This window comes from Scyliorhinus canicula, chromosome 9 (genome assembly GCF_902713615.1).
Source record: "Scyliorhinus canicula chromosome 9, sScyCan1.1, whole genome shotgun sequence".
In the NCBI taxonomy this organism is placed as follows: domain Eukaryota; kingdom Metazoa; phylum Chordata; class Chondrichthyes; order Carcharhiniformes; family Scyliorhinidae; genus Scyliorhinus; species Scyliorhinus canicula.
This window is the reverse complement of record NC_052154.1, coordinates 25,970,095-25,985,728: the sequence shown is the minus strand read 5'-3', so window position 1 is coordinate 25,985,728 and position 15,634 is coordinate 25,970,095. Positions and strand designations below refer to the sequence as shown.

The window sequence follows — 15,634 nt, the reverse complement described above, 5'->3', positions numbered from 1 at the left end:
AAGTTAATTATTACAAGGAGTTTTAAACTGATGAGAGAAAATAAATCCAAATGCAATCTCCAACAAACTTCATAGCATACATGTGTTAAAAATCGCTGTATGAAGTGATTACCAATAGTAGTCTCACAGTTACGTCAGGAATAGGAGGAGTCAGCCATTCAGCCCCTCAAACCTGCTGTGTCATTCAAGTAGATTGTGGCTGATCATATACCTCAGTGTTTATCTTATAGACCAAGTCTGTCCCTCTTTCCAAATGGGCTGGTAATTGGCGAGAAACAGGAAGGAAAAGATTGGAAAAGGAGGAGGATCCGAAGAATGGAATTAGAGGAAAATGATATTATGTTCACACTATTGTCTTACTTTATTCACGTGTTATTTTCACTGTCAGAAATAAATCAGGAACACAAGGGCCCAACTCCCTAGTGAAAATGTGTTCCATAATCCATGGACATGCAAGTGAGTAGTAACGACCTTTTGCCGAAGAAGATCGGAAGTCAGAATTACTCGACTTACAATTTAGTAATCACACAAGGCAACAAGATCTTCCGAAGTGGTGCAATAAATTTTGTTTTATTTCTTTATCCTTTACATTCAGTTCCATTACTTCGAGAAAAAAATCATTTATTTTAAAAGTTCCTTTCATTTAATTATGGTAGGGTGGGACGGGAAGTACATAGAGTTCTGTATTATTTACTCCCGTAATCATGTAAACCAGCTTTCATCTCTCCTTGAAGATATTTGGTTGCTGTGCTGAAAATTAAGAGGGAATTTAGGTTAAACTATTTAGGCTGTTAGACTCCCACAGGGGAAGAGTTAAAACAATTAGTTCCATGAGTGAACAGCTTTTATTTTTTAATTAAACAAATGTTCGTTCATAAAATTGCTTGATTGTAGGACTAGATGGTGTACCAGAGTGCAGCACAGCAGAGTGGTAGGGTGAGGGTTTGCAGCTGTGATCATTTACATAGCAAATTCACAACATCGGGGAGATTTACCAAGTAATAGTTGGTGAGTGGGAGAAGATAGAAAAAGAAAAAAATACTAGAAGGTTGTAACATACTGAGCTACCCTGGAAGTCTTTGAACATCCAGCTATTAGAGTGATATTTATAAAGATCAGGGAATGGAGGAAAGCTGTACTGCAGAAAGACCTAAATAGGAGAAAAAGAATTGCATTGAGCAATGAGAAAAACAAGTTTAAAACATCACACGTCTTGCAAAATATTGTTCATGAAGGCAATACAACATTCAGTGTCCATAAGTAAAAGTTCTAGTCAAAATCAACCTAATCCTAAAGGCCAACATTTATTTAAAATTTCAATACACATTATTTCTTCTGATAACTCGGAAGTGCTTATTAGCCATAAAATACATTGTTAATTAGCATTGCGGTCAACTGTAATACTGTAATTGGACATGCAACAAGCCACATTGTTCAACTGCACATGGCATGTGGAAGTTTCCAGTTTACTTTCAGGAATGTTATTCACTGCCGGAGTGATATAGATCTCAAATGGGAGCTTTAAAGCTAATGGTCACAGAATATTACAATGGTCTTCAATGATCCCGTCACTGGTGCAGACCCAAGGTCTACAGGATGCAGCATCAGCAACCTTTCAGGAGCAGTCGAACAGCCTTGAGGAGCAGGAGATTGTGCCGACAATATGTGGCATTCAGGCCAACACTGAACAGATGGTATCTGCGGTGGAAGCCTTGGGTGAGAAAGTTGCAGCTGTGGGTCAAGGCAGCCAAGGCTTGGGGCACACTGTGTGGTCAAATGCAGAAGCTCGGACAGGGGAGCCCAGTCACAGGCAGCCATGTACTGGGCCCACATGGTCATTGCTGTGGCACTGAAGAGCTTGGCCCAATCACAAAGGTTCATGGCTGAGGGCATTGAGAGCATTGGCCAGGCGCCTGCTGATCTGGGCCAGTCACAGAGAGACATGACCGAGGTTCTGACAGCTGTAACTGAGGTGCAGAGGAACGTATTGCATTCACTGAGGGATATTACCCAGTCTCTGTGCTCTATGGCTGTGGGCATCGGGGTCCCTGGTTGAGACGAGAGCAGGCCTCCAGGACTGGCAGCACCAGGTGACGGTGGTGCCACCGGAGCTCACTCCGGTCTCACCTTAGTCCCAGGGAGCAACCCGGGGGCCATCGAGCACCCCTAGGGAGGAAGAAGGGATGGAGCCTGTGCCAGTGCCTCCCGCAAGGAGGTGCTGGAACACCTCAGGGCTTCTGAATCCCCCCCCCCCCCCCCACCTGACACTGGCACATGTCATGGGCAGCAGGCAGAACAGGGTGGCACCTTGTCACATACGACACCCGGAAGTCGGCCGGGCACATCCAGATCCAAGCCCTCCAGCATAGGTATATGAGCCCAGGAGATGGGAATGGCCAGCACACATGTAGGGACTATCCAGGCGAACAATGAAATGTAAAACTGAAGGCAGGAGTTAGACTTTGTCAAACAGTGAGCAGCACCAGAGCTCAACTCACAAGAGGCGTCATCGTCCTTCCATGCCATGGACAAGACCCGCTGAGACCACCAAGCCTGTGGTGATGCTAGTAGGAACCTCGGAGGGGAGTGGGGGAGTTGGGGTGGGGGGAATGCAGTATGGGTAGGTGGGACAGGGGAGGATGTGAGTGGCTATGGGTTGCGTATAGGGAGGTGGAGCAGGGAGGCTGAACTGCCAGTGACTAGGCCCCTAGCCGACGAACCTGGAGGCAATGAGATTGTCCCATGTGCGCCAGCCCTGGTGCACATGCTGGATGTCTTCCTGTGCCTGCTCTGGTCCAGGCCCTGGTCCTCCTGCCCATCATCCACCTCCTCCTCGTCCGATGAGGCCTGGTGTTCTTCCTACTCCTCTTCCAGCATGACCCCCATCTGCTTCGCGTTATGTAGGACGTAGCAGGTGACCACGATGTGCGAGGTCCTCCTCGGGCTACACCAGAGCAATCCAGGCACCTCATCGTAACTTGACGACGCCAATGCACCACTCAGTGACATACCTAGTTGCTGCATGGGCGTCGTTATAACAGTTCTCCGCATCAGTCCTGGACCTCCAGGCAGGTGTCATTAGTCATGGCCGCAGCGGACAACCCAAGAGCCAACCCATCACCCGAGGGCATGCTTCGAATGTGCTTGAATGAACCGACGAGTGCGCCAGAGTATACAAGTCATGAGTGTTGCCTGGATAGCGAGTGCATACGTGCATTATGAGCAGCTGCTGGTCACACACCAACTGAACGTTCAGGGACTGGAGGCCCTTCAATTGATGAAGGACACGCCCTCAAGAGCCGGTGCGTATAGGGGCACAGGAGTCGCATCTATCACCCCCTAGACCTGGGGCATACCGGCGATGGCAGTGAACCTTACTGCCCGGACATCCTGGTGGGCTTGGTCCAGACTGAAGTTTATGTAGTATATGGACCGGACATATAGGGCATCCGTAACGGCACGGTTGCACCTGTGTGCTGATGTCTAGGATATACCTGTCAAGTCCCCGCTCGGCGCCTGGAAAGTCCCCAAGGCAACGACTTCCAGGACGACCATTACCTTCATGTCTACAGACAGCAGGTGTCCTCCTCCATTCCCGTACCAGGTGCGCACTCATATGGCACTGATTACGCACAGTCCCCCTGCTCAGCCGGAGTCTTTGGTGGCAGGTCCGGTCTGGCAGCTCCTCAAAGGACAAGCGCTGACGGTATAAACATGGCCTGATGTGGTATCTCTTTCGGCCCTCTGCCTCGGCCTGTCAGACAACTGGCCCACTGGGTGGCCCTGCTCTTCTGGGGCAGGCTTTTGTTGTGCAGGGTCCCCCCCTGAGCAGCGGCTGTGCCTGTTGCCTCAGTGCTTCCGTAAGGGCAGCTACGGTGAGGTAGTTAGCAAGCATTCTTGGCTGACCTCCAAAATTCAATCTCTGCAGGGGAGTGGGCGAGTGGGGGGGGGGGGGGGGTGGAGAAGAGAAGACATGTTAGCAAGATGGCTATTCCCTTTCCCATCCAAATCTAATAGGCTACGGGTTGCACCTCAGTTCCACCCTGCGCATTTCCACCTCCACCCCCCCCCCCATTACACCCCCACACCTCAGCACCCACCCCCTCCCCTTAACAGTGAGTTGCCTTCCAGACTGCACCCCTGATCCCATCAGCGAGTGGAACCGGGGAGTATCCATCCTCACCCCGCCCCTGTTGACTGGGTTACGAGTGGCTGCCACAGCCCGTGATAGGCTCTGTGGCCCTTGTCCTTTTTCGCTAGTGGGGTCTACTGTGGGTGTCCTCACTGGGTGGGCCGTGTATTATCCTGCAAGCAGGGTGGCACCTGACTGTGTGGAGGAGAGGGTCCCGGTGTGCCACCAATCAGCTCCATGCTTCGGAACTTGTAAGTGGGCAGGTCCTACAGCTGGGATTGGACGAGTGGGGGAGGGCGTCTGCTGGGAACCTAGCTGCTGGTGGTGTGGGTCCCGGGTGTGACCTACAGGTTGTGACAACCTGCCCGGGGCAGGTTGGATGGGAGCAGGGGCGCAATTGGCAGACAGGACCTGGAGACAGCTGGCAGTCCTGCAGAGTGGACTAGTTGATAGTCTAACCTTTGAGGCCTGTGCCCTGAGCGGGGCAGTGCGGGCCAGCCATGGTGGTATGTGATGTTTGTCTGAGATGTTCTGTTCCCTGCCTCTCCTGCAGGGGGGTTGTGCTTCTGATGAGTGCACTGAGGAGTGGCAGCACCTGCAGTGCCACTGATTGAGCTTGGCCACGCCCATTCTGTTGGGGTCTGAGGCTTCCCAGAAGGTGGGCTCCCAAAGGGCCTGAGGCTCTGTGAGCGTCTAGAAGACACAATGAGCAGTCGGCAGAGTGAGCAGCCAGGGGCCTGCCGCCTGTACCAAATGGTTGCCGTGATAGCAACTCCCATAGCAATTGTGGTCCATGCCAGGCCACCCCGAATCCATGGGGCTCCAACTCCTCCCCCTCGTACCTGGCAGGCATCCTCGAGCAAGTGCTACATTTTGTATCCATGTATAACTAGTTTAGAAACTTCTCTTACCTCCTCCCTCTCCCTCAGAAGCCATGGTGCCCAGACCCCGCTTTCCAACACCTGCTGTGAACCACGCCCATGACACCTCTGCCTAAGAGGGGCAGAGAATCGCAGAGGCTGGTAATATACTGGGCCAAACCCGGTAGTGATATTTAAATGCACACAGATGCTCGTCCTGCATGCAGGCACCAGCGCAGGACATGGATCGCTTCACTGGGTCCTCTGAAGCATGGCATTCGGTTCGGTGCTGGACGCGGACCTCGAGTTTTGGGAAACGCCATATTCTCCGCCTGATTGCAGATCGCATTACTGGTATCAAGAGGTGTAGAATTTAGACCTGGGCAGGATTCTCTGTTTGGGAGACCCCTGCCAAAGCTGAATTACATCTGAAAACAAGAAGCGATTTCCAATCTCTAGTCGTGCAAATTTTTACATGGCGAGGATTGCAAGGGATTCCCTAGAGAATCCTACTATAGGCACACCATTTTTAGCGGGCGGCCTGATAGCGAGGTCCCGTGGCTCAGTCCCCCAATAACACATTTCAGCCCTCCTCCCCCGGACTTTCTGGGTCAACCCCTGCCCCATGTCCCCACCGGTATGGGAGTGACCAAATCCGCCCCCCACACAGTCCCCCCTCCCCAGCAGTACGGGTGACCTGAACGCCCCCACCAGAGACCCCCTAAATAGACTCCCCACAAAGACCACCTAAATAGATAACCCCCCACAGAGATCCCTAAATAAAGAGACCCCCGTAGAGACCCCTTAAATAAGGAGAACCCCCACAGAGAATGTCGAAGTAAAGACCCCACAGAGATCCCCTAATTAAAGAGAACACCCCCCTCCAGAGATCCCCCAGAAGAGAGACGCCTATCTGGAAGTCCCCCAGAAGCGGGATCTCTGTCTGGAAATCCCCCAGAAGAGAGACCTCCATCAGGAAGCCAGAGAACAGTCCAGACAAAGGTTGTGAAAAAAAAACGCTGCTTTAAAACTCACCTGTGCAACACATTTCCTGGCTCAGACACAGGAGGCAGCAGCTGTCAATTCCTGGAAAGAGAAAACCAGTCAGCGAAGATGAAACCCCCTCAGATATTTGAGCTGCAAGCAATTTATTCATTTCTCTTTGCTATTGATTTTACTAGGTTGTAATTGGCAACTTCCACATACACCCAGCTATCAACATTGATCCCTTTCATTCATTCATCTCCCTTCACCCCCTAGATAGATAGATAGATAGTTTTTTGAAGAATAAAGGGATTAAGGGTTATGGTGTTCGGGCTGGAAAGTGGAGCTGAGTCCACAAAAGATCAGCCATGATCTAATTGAATGGCGGAGCAGGCTCGAGGGGCCAGATGGCCTACTCCTGCTCCTAGTTCTTATGTTCTTATGTTCACTGTTGAGTAACTTTGAAGTGGTCAGCTGTGAAACTAAATGCAACGCTTATAAACATCAAGCTTTGAATGACAGCTCCTGAACCACTTCAATCAGGGTTAACTGCTTTCCATTCATCTCCCTTCACGGTCGAAGGGGTCAGTTGTGAAACTAACAGAATGGGGTTTAAGCCCAGCAAACTGGTTTTCTCTTTCCAGGTGCTGCTTCCTCTGCCTGAGCCAGCAGCTGCATTACCCTGATGGGTTGTGAAGCAGTGATTTTCGACAAGGTTACTCCAGTCGAGAGTATGGCAGCCGGGAGAAGATGATGACATTGGCCAACTGGACTACTGGCCAAGGACAGGGCGGTCACCAACATGGAGGTTGGCGGATGCCTGAGAGGTGAGAAACTGCTGGGCTCCACTTGGAGGACCTGTCAAAAGTGAGTACTGATTACTTTACTGACTGACCCATCCCTCCTACTGACCACATGTCCATTCTCCCGCAGGTCCTCTTGCCGACGGATCCGGACCATCCCGGGCACCCTCTCCTGACTCTGAGGAGAACACCTCGGTGAGGAGCTTCGAGGATGCAACCATGGTCGCGGCTCAGCTGTCACCCCTCACCTTCCACAAGCACAGATACACAAACCTCGGTGGGAAATATTAGTGGATCCCAGGACCCAGCTAGGTCCCAGCCTGTGCTGAGCCTCTGGAAGTGGGTGACCCGGAGCTGATGGAGAGGATAGGGTGATGTCAGCATCGCTCCAGCAGATCCATAGCTGCTTGGAAGAGTCCCAGAGGCTACAGGCCAGGAGATGGTGCTGGCAATGAGTAGCACTGAGGCCAAAACTGCTCGGGTGGTGACTGCAATGGAGACCCTGGTGAATGCGTCGGCACAATGAGTGAAGGTGTCAAAGGCATCGCGCTGCCGGTGACGGCCATTTCTGACGGTCTCAGCAGAATGCCTGCCTGGCTAGGGGATGAGGTTGATGAGGTTCTGCGGGCCATGTCCTGCTCTCAGGTGGGCATGGCTGAGGCACTGCGAGATTGTCCCAGTCACAGGTGGTATTGCCGAAGCACTGCAGCGTGGCCCGGTCACTGGGGAATGTGTCCCAGCCACTGAGGAGCATCGTCGAGGTTATCGATGCCACGGTGCAGGCCATAGTATTCTGGCCTATTCATATCAATTCTTCACAGCCATCTCCAGGCCGTGATTCTAGCCCTGCTTCATGGACCTAAGTTCACACCACGAATCTTTCAACAACCTTCATCATTCAGTAAAAACCTTCACCATTCAGCATAAGATAGTGGGAAAAGAGATGGCTGATATACAAGTCAGCATTTTGTAAAGGAAACACACGACTGAGTTCTATTAGGACTTATTTAGGACTTTGCAAACTGGCTTTAAAGGACAGGTGACTGCTCCATAAAGGGTGTACCATATATAATAAATAACACGGCTGCATGAATATCAGTAGACATTGGGGCCGAATCTCCGCTCCCGCCCCCTACAATCGGGAAACCCGATTGGGCGGAGAATCCTGCCTCAGACCAAAAGCAGAATCATCCTGAGTCTCCGATCCCACAGCGCCAGCCAAAACGGGCTACTCGCCTGCTCTGCTGGTTTATAAACATGCGTGTTCTGATTGGCAGCTGCAGGCAATTTCAAAAATGCTCAGGGTTTGTCGTTCCTCCCACGGTTAGAACAGAGGAACTGAAAGCATTTAACATTTTTGAAGTTGCCAGAAGCTAGCAATCAGGATGTTGATAAAAATTGTGGTTAGGAGCAATGGGTGGTGTCTCAGATGCATTCTAGCGTGAAGGGAAGCTAGATAAACAAACATCCTGCCTGCTGTTTATAAACCGTTAAGCTGTCAATCAAAGGCTGGTTAAAGGTATGCGCTATGAAATTGAATGAATACAAAGAATTTCAAAAGATCTAAGGGGATTTCAAAGCTTTCAAACTGTCGGGAACTTTCTAGGAAGGTTCAGAGACATCTAAAAGCTGCAGTGTTAAAAGCATGGAGCTGAGTGAGCAGATGTAAAGAAAGGGAAGGTACCTGAGGCTTCCTGGCTTGTATTTTCAATGAACCTCTGATCTGCTCATCAGTTTACAGACAGTTGTCAAAGCGGGAAGGCCATTTCAAAGCAGACAAGTGGCGGGATCTTTCAGCGGCGCCCACCCGGTGACCTGAAATTCCTGCCAGAGGTCAACAGACCTTTTACATGGTCCCCGTCCTTTCCATGGTGAATTTGCGGTGGCCGTGGCTGAAAAATACAGTCCAATGTTGATGATCTTTAACAGAAGGCTGCCTAAGATCACCGTGCCAACAATGATCTTCAGGTTCTTCACAGCAAGAAGGAGCAGTCAGACATGGGACCCCCATCCTGGGGGAGTCCTGAGCTCAACCCTCTACTGCCAGCCCCAGCCTACCAAACTCCCTTGGGTGACCCTCCCTCTGCAGCCTCGCAGTGGTAGAGTGGCACATGGGCAATGGATGGACCTCTTTGACATCCCTCAGGGTCCAACATGCCAGGCCAGATTGACACTGCCAGAAGAAGAGTCATCAGAAGAAATCATATGACAGCAAAACATTAAGGCTATATCTCTCTCCACGGAGGCTGAAAACCTACTGAGATTTTACAGCACCTTTTGTTTTATTATCTCCCAATTTTCAGTTGCCGATATACATTAAATATGTCCCAAAGTTCTATACAACTATGATTTGTTATTATCTAGGACAGATGATGCAATATTCTAATGTCCTTTTGGCAATGCATTGGTCACCTGAAAGGGTGTGAAAAAAGTCATTGATATTCTTAGCCTCTAGGAAACTGCTCGGCCTCTACTTCTTGTGTTGTGCTGTGCACTTGTTCTACCACTTTGCAGCACAGCTAACTGAAACATCAAAAAATGTCCCAGCAGAATTATACATTGGAACAAAGACTCAATTTTAACATAAATCACAAGCTGCATCTTTTTAAAAAACTTAGCCCAGAATTCATCTGATGTAACATTTGCTCCACAGCTCTTTCCATTGCCTACTGAAAAATTAATTTCTTTCTTACCCTCTTTTCTTCACAGTTCTGGTGGCCACTGGGTTCTGCCTGGCTAAGTGTTCCTTCCAGATCAATAACTACGTGGTTCAGGAGTGCAAAGATTGAGAAGCGGTGAAAGTTGCCATCTGATTTTGACTTATTTCGTGTGGGAAAGTGTGAGGACTGTCTTCATAGCAGCATTGAAACCAGGAAGGTCTGAGCGGTCACTCTTGGGTGTGGTAGCATGCCAATCAATTACCAGGGACAACATATTACAGGAGTGGGGGTGGATAATTCACCCTGGAAGCGAAGTCAGCCCTCTCCATACCAGCTCACGCTGCAGTCTTAACACATTGTGGGTGGGCTAAACAAGGGTTGAGTGTGACTTTAGCCCCTTACTGGTGAACAGGACTCACCTCGCGGGATGTGTTGGTCAATTGGATTGGCCTGCAGCTTCATGAGTGCCGGCAGCATCAAGCATTACTGAGCACTGTCAAGACTGTGAGAGGAAAGTGGCCCTGGATCTCCACTAAAAAGCAAAGTCCAGGGTCTTGGGCAGGCAGAGTTTGGGCAGGCCAGGAAAGGGGGGTGGGGGCAAGGTAGGGATAAGACTGTGGATGGGTAGGAAAAAAAAGTAAGTGGGGATTCAATCGCGGGTGGGGTGGGCCGGGGAGAGGTGGTGAGCCCATCCACAATCAGCAAACCCCAAAGATAAAACTCAACCCTCCTTTCCCGACCTTTGAAGGAATGATTGAAAAATCGGGCTGCCAATTCATGCCCAACTACCTGTGCCAATGGCACAGGCGCCATGTTATCAGTGTCAACTGGCTTGATGGCAAGCCTAATTGACCCTTTATTACCTGTTAAAATATGGCAGACAGGCTTCCAATGCCGGCTCCTCCCCTCCCGCCCCCGTATTATGGGTGTGATCTTGCAGTGGGTGGGAAGATGGCACCCACCCTATTTTATATCCCCCACCTCGCAAAAATCACACCCAGCATGGGCATATAAAACACTGCCCCAAGACTGCATAGCAGGAGCATCACCTCAATCTGTTGCAGAGGAAATTTCAACCTAAAATCTTTTGATCAAACAGCGCTTAACATATCTGATTCTGTTATGATCATGAAATAATTCATAAACTAAAGAGAATTGAGCATATTGCATTAACACTTCAGCGTTCAGATGACAGGTATAAACCATTTGTGCTTTGCACTTCACATTGACAATTCATGTCATCATGTCAAAATATTATGCTTTCCTTCCAAACTTTCAAGGAATTAAGAATAATGGGGCTGTCAATAAATTTCTAATCTGTTAGTGCTTTTGCAAATTGTAATCTTGGCAGATACACATTAATCTATGAAATAGTTTCTAAATCACACCAGAGATCTCTAAGTTGAGAGTAAAATTGCTATTTTTTAAAAAAGTAAAGTACACTTGCAACCCCGTTACAAAATGAGATTTTTCACTTGTTTAGGCCATCAAAACATTTTATAGTTTAATCTGTTTCATTGTTCAAAATAAATTGGGTAAATGTATCCAATAAACTAAAACACTGGTCAAGCTTAACCCAGAAATGACCAATCATGAATTAGATAATCCTTCTAAACTGTTATTTAGGCTGGTGACTTAACAATGAAAGCTTTGCTCCCTCGTCTATGAGTCTGGTTAATTTTAACAAATTTACCAGATTCTATGTTATCTACTAATATCTTCATATTTCTTCAGTTTGCCTCATAATAGAAAATCTGAATTATTGATGCATCCCTACTCTACGTACTTTCAAATTAATCAATGATTTCAATATACGCTGACCAAAATTGAAAGCAATAATCCAACTGTAGGCCTCTTTCAATAGACTTTAAATTGTTAATATCACAGCATGAAAAACTGTTACCATTTTCCATGTCTCCATTACAATCATGTTATGGTTCACACTGAAGTCTGAGTTACAACTGTTAAGGCAACTTATGAACGATACACCACCATGGACAGTTTGTATTCAGTCATGTGACTCACCTTCAGCAGTGAATTTGCACTTCCAAAGGCTGTTTTTCATAGTGCTGTCCAGGCACAGAAGTTGTTTGGACCCCCCCCCCCCCACCCCCCCCCCCCCCCACCACCCCCCCCCCCCCCCCCCCCCCACCCCCCGCCCCACCCCGCAAAAAAAAATCTGAATCAGCCAATGTGAGACAGATTTTCATCTGCTACACAGAGATCGCAATGGATCAATGATGTGCATTTGACTTCATTAGAACCAGGCCTGAACACCTTCATGTTCCACCATGTATAACATTTTACTTCAGCTCAAATCTGTGCATTTATGATGAAAACAAATGACATTTTCAAGTCAAACGCTTTCAATCAAAATTGGTGGATATATTTAATCAATTGCATTTTAGATAATTCACATTCAGAAACGCACTTTGTTTTGCAGAAGTATGCGGCCCATATGAAAGTGAAGGGAAGAATATATATAATTTTTTAAAAATATCTTCCTTAGAACCAAACAATAATTGTCAAAGGCAGAGGGAGAGCAATTCTTTGAACATTTAATGTGAAATTTCAAAAGATTGATGTGTTCCGAGACTGTCTTTAATTGTAATAGGTGGGGTGGTAAATAGTGAGGAGAATAGCCTTCAATTACTGGTGGATACAGATAGGCTGGTCAGATGGACTGATCAGTGGCAAATGGAATTCAATCCGGCTGAGTGTGAGGTGATGCACTTGGGCAGGACAACAAGACAAGGGAATACATGATGAACGACAGGACCTGGGAAGCACTGAGGATCAGAGGGATCTTGGTGTGCATGTACACCGGTCCTTTAAGGTTGCAGAGCAGGTGGATACAATGGTTAAGAAGGCATATGGTATTCTTCCCTTTATTAGTCGAGGCGTAGAGTTTAAGATCAGGGAGGTTATGCTGGAACTGTATAAAACGTTTGTTAGGCCACAGCTAGAGTATTGTGTGCGGTTCTGGAATCCACATTATAAGAGGGATGTGACAGCACTGGAAAGGGTGCAGAGGAGATTTACCAGGATGTTGCCTGGGCTGGAGAGTTTTAGTTATGAAAGAGATTGGGTAGACTTGGATTGTTTTCCTTGGAGCAGAGGAGACTGAGGGAGGACATGATTAAAATGTTTAAAATATGAGGGGCCCAGAGAGAGTAGACGGGGACAAACTTTTCCCCATGGTGGAGGAGAGGTCAATGGCTTGGGGGCATAGATTTAAGGTAAGGGGCAGGTGGTTTAGAATCATAGAATTTACAGTGCAGAAGGAGGCCATTTGGCCCACCGAGTCTGTACCGGCTCTTGGAAAGAGCACTCTACTTAAGCCCACACCTCCATTCTATCCCCATAACCCAATAGCCTCATCCAACCTTTTGGACATTAAGGGACAATTTAGCATGGCCAATCCACCTAACCTGCACATGTTTGGACTGTGGGTGGAGACTGGAGAACCTGGAGGAAACCCACATGGACACGAGGAGGAAGTGCAAACTCGACACAGACAGTCACCTGAGACCTGGACCCAGGTCCCTGGAGCTGTATGGCAGCAGTGCTAACCACTGTGCCACCCATTAGAAAGGATGTGAAGGAAAACTTTATTACCCAGAGGGTGGGAGTTTGGAATTCGCTGCCTGAAAGGATGGTGGTGGCAGAGACCCTCAAAGCATTGAAGAAGTATTTAGATGTGCACTTACGATCCTAGGGCATACAAGGCTATGCGCCAAGTGCTTGAAAATGGGATTATAATGGTTAGGTAGGTGCTTGTTTTGACCGAAGCAGACGCAATGGGCCGAAGGGCCTTTTCTGTGCTATATGTTTTGGGCTCTATGACTAACCTTACTTTCTGGGGTTCATTAACTTCAGGATCTGATCATCCATACAATGGAATAAAAAAATGAAGGGAATTCTGACTTGTTCACCGTGAAATACATATTCAACATTTAATAGCTTTACTATTTCTATATTTACCCTTGTTTATACTTTTCTCTGATTCTCGTGCTGTGAAATTATTTGACTCAGAAAATTCAAGGCTACCCAAATGAAATAGAGGAAATAACCCTGTAATTTGGTTAATGACCAGGGGAAAATTTAAATCAATTTGAACAAATTATTCATAAGAAATATTACAGATAAAGGGGTATTATGTTTCTAGAGAGGGCAAGGTTTTACAACCAAGGAAGAAGGAAATTAAGATGAGCTAAACAGATTATAGATCCATGGAACAAAAAAAATAAAATATTTCTTTGCATACCTAGTGGAAAATGAAATCCATTCTTGGAATGTATCAGAACCAAGTTTAAAAAGTGGATTTAGATTTAGAAAGTTAGATGCAGGCACCTCCAAAAAGCAAACTGGTAAAGGTTACTATTGTAATCCGCAAGAGTCTCACGGGGCAGGAATGATGCACTAACCTTGTGGAGCTTGCGGAGTATGAACTCCCCCCGATAAGTGGGCAGGGGACCGTTAACTAAGTCAATGTGCGTTTGTATAAATAGAGTCGGCCAGTCGGGCACCGACTAGAGAAGACCCAATAGGGAACTACTGGAGCCGCACATAATAGTTAACGTGTAAAGTAAAATAAGTTTGTTTCTCTCCTCTATTGTCCCTTACAAAAATTACTAAAAAACAAAGAAATTATTTTTGTTTTTCCAGACATTGGAGCAAAACTTATTTATTTCTTTTTTTTTTAAACAAACAACTTTATTGAGGTAGTTTTTTGGCATTGTAAACAGTTACAGACATCAACAGAAAGAAAGCAAAAAAGGCAAAATTGTGCAAACGTCCACGTACATTCAATACTTCAATCATAACATACTGCACAAGCCCGCCCCTCTCCCATCGGCACTACCCGCCAATTTATCCCTCCTACTCTACTCTAACCTCCCCCCCCCCCCCCCCCGCTGACGCTCACTCTCCCGCAAAGAAGTCAATAAATGGTTGCCACCTTCGGGTGGACCCCCGTACAGATCCCCTCAAGGCAAACTTAATTTTTTCCATACCCAGGAAACTCAACATGTCCGTAAGCCACAACTCAGTCTTCGGGGGCTTTGAGTCCCTCCATGCCAATAATATTCATCGCCGGGCTATCAGGGAAGCAAAGGCCAAAACATCGGCCTCTTTCTCATTCTGGACTCCCGGGTCTTCCGAAACCCCAAAAATTGCCACCCCTGGACCCATCGCCACCCTTGTTTTTAGCACCCGGGACATGATCCCCGCAAATCCCTCCCAGTACCCACTGAGCACCGGGAATGCCCAAAACATGTGTACGTGGTTCGCTGGTCCTCCTGCGCACCTAGCGCATTTGTCCTCTACCCCAAAGAATTTGCTCATCCGAGCCACCGTCATGTGGGCCCGGTGAACGACCTTAAATTGAATCAGGCCGAGCCTGGCACATGTTGCGGTCGAATTCACCCTACTCAGGGCTTCTGCCCACATCCCGTCCTCCATTTCCCCGCCTAGCTCCTCCTCCCATTTGAGTTTCAGTTCCTCCGTCTGGGACCCTTCCTCCTTCATGAGCACCTTATAAATATCAGAGACTCTACCCTCCCCTCCTTCCCCCCTAGAGACTATTCTGTCTTGGATCCCCAATGGCAGGAGGCGTGGGAAGGATGGGACCTGTCTACGGACAAAGTCCCGCAACTGTAGGTACCTGAAATAATTTCCCCTTACCAGAACAAATTTCTCCTCCAAGCTCCTCAAACTCGCAAAGCGCCCTTCCAGGAACATATCGCCCACCCTCACCACCCCTGCCCGCCGCCATGCCCGAAACCCCCCATCCATACTCCCGGGGGCAAACCGATGGTTGTCGTAGATTGGCACCCAGACAGACGCCCACATCTCCCCTACATACCTCCTCCACTGGCCCCATATCCGCAGGGTCGCCACCACTACCGGGCTGGTGGAGTACCTGGCCGGCGGCAGCAGTAGAGGAGCCGTAACCAGGGCTGCCAAACTGGGCCCCTGCACGAAGCCGCCTCCACCCGCTCCCAGATAGAACCCGTACCCACCATCCACTTCCTTATCATGGCGATGTTTGCCGCCCAGTAATAGTTAATCAGACTCGGCAGTGCCAGCCCTCCCTCGCTGCGGCTCCTCTCAAGCATCGCCTTCTTCACCCGCGGGGGTTTTCCCGCCCAGACAAAGCTCATGATCATCTTGTTAACCCTTTTGAAGAAGGAC

General features: G+C 48.2%; 1 long non-coding RNA gene across 2 annotated transcripts in view; it reads right to left on the bottom strand.

Annotated features, from left to right (window-relative positions):
* Positions 1 to 547: 547 nt before the first annotated feature.
* Positions 548 to 15,634, bottom strand: part of LOC119971173 — a 52,546-nt gene continuing 37,459 nt past the window's right edge. The window contains exons 6-8 of one of the 2 annotated variants that reach the window (XR_005461769.1): positions 6,028 to 6,078; positions 3,559 to 3,922; positions 548 to 1,150 (exon numbers count right to left, since the gene is read on the bottom strand). This is a non-coding gene — a long non-coding RNA (uncharacterized LOC119971173). Of the gene's footprint in view, positions 3,923 to 6,027; positions 6,079 to 15,634 lie in introns of both variants that reach the window. The other variant, XR_005461767.1, reaches the window with a different exon arrangement.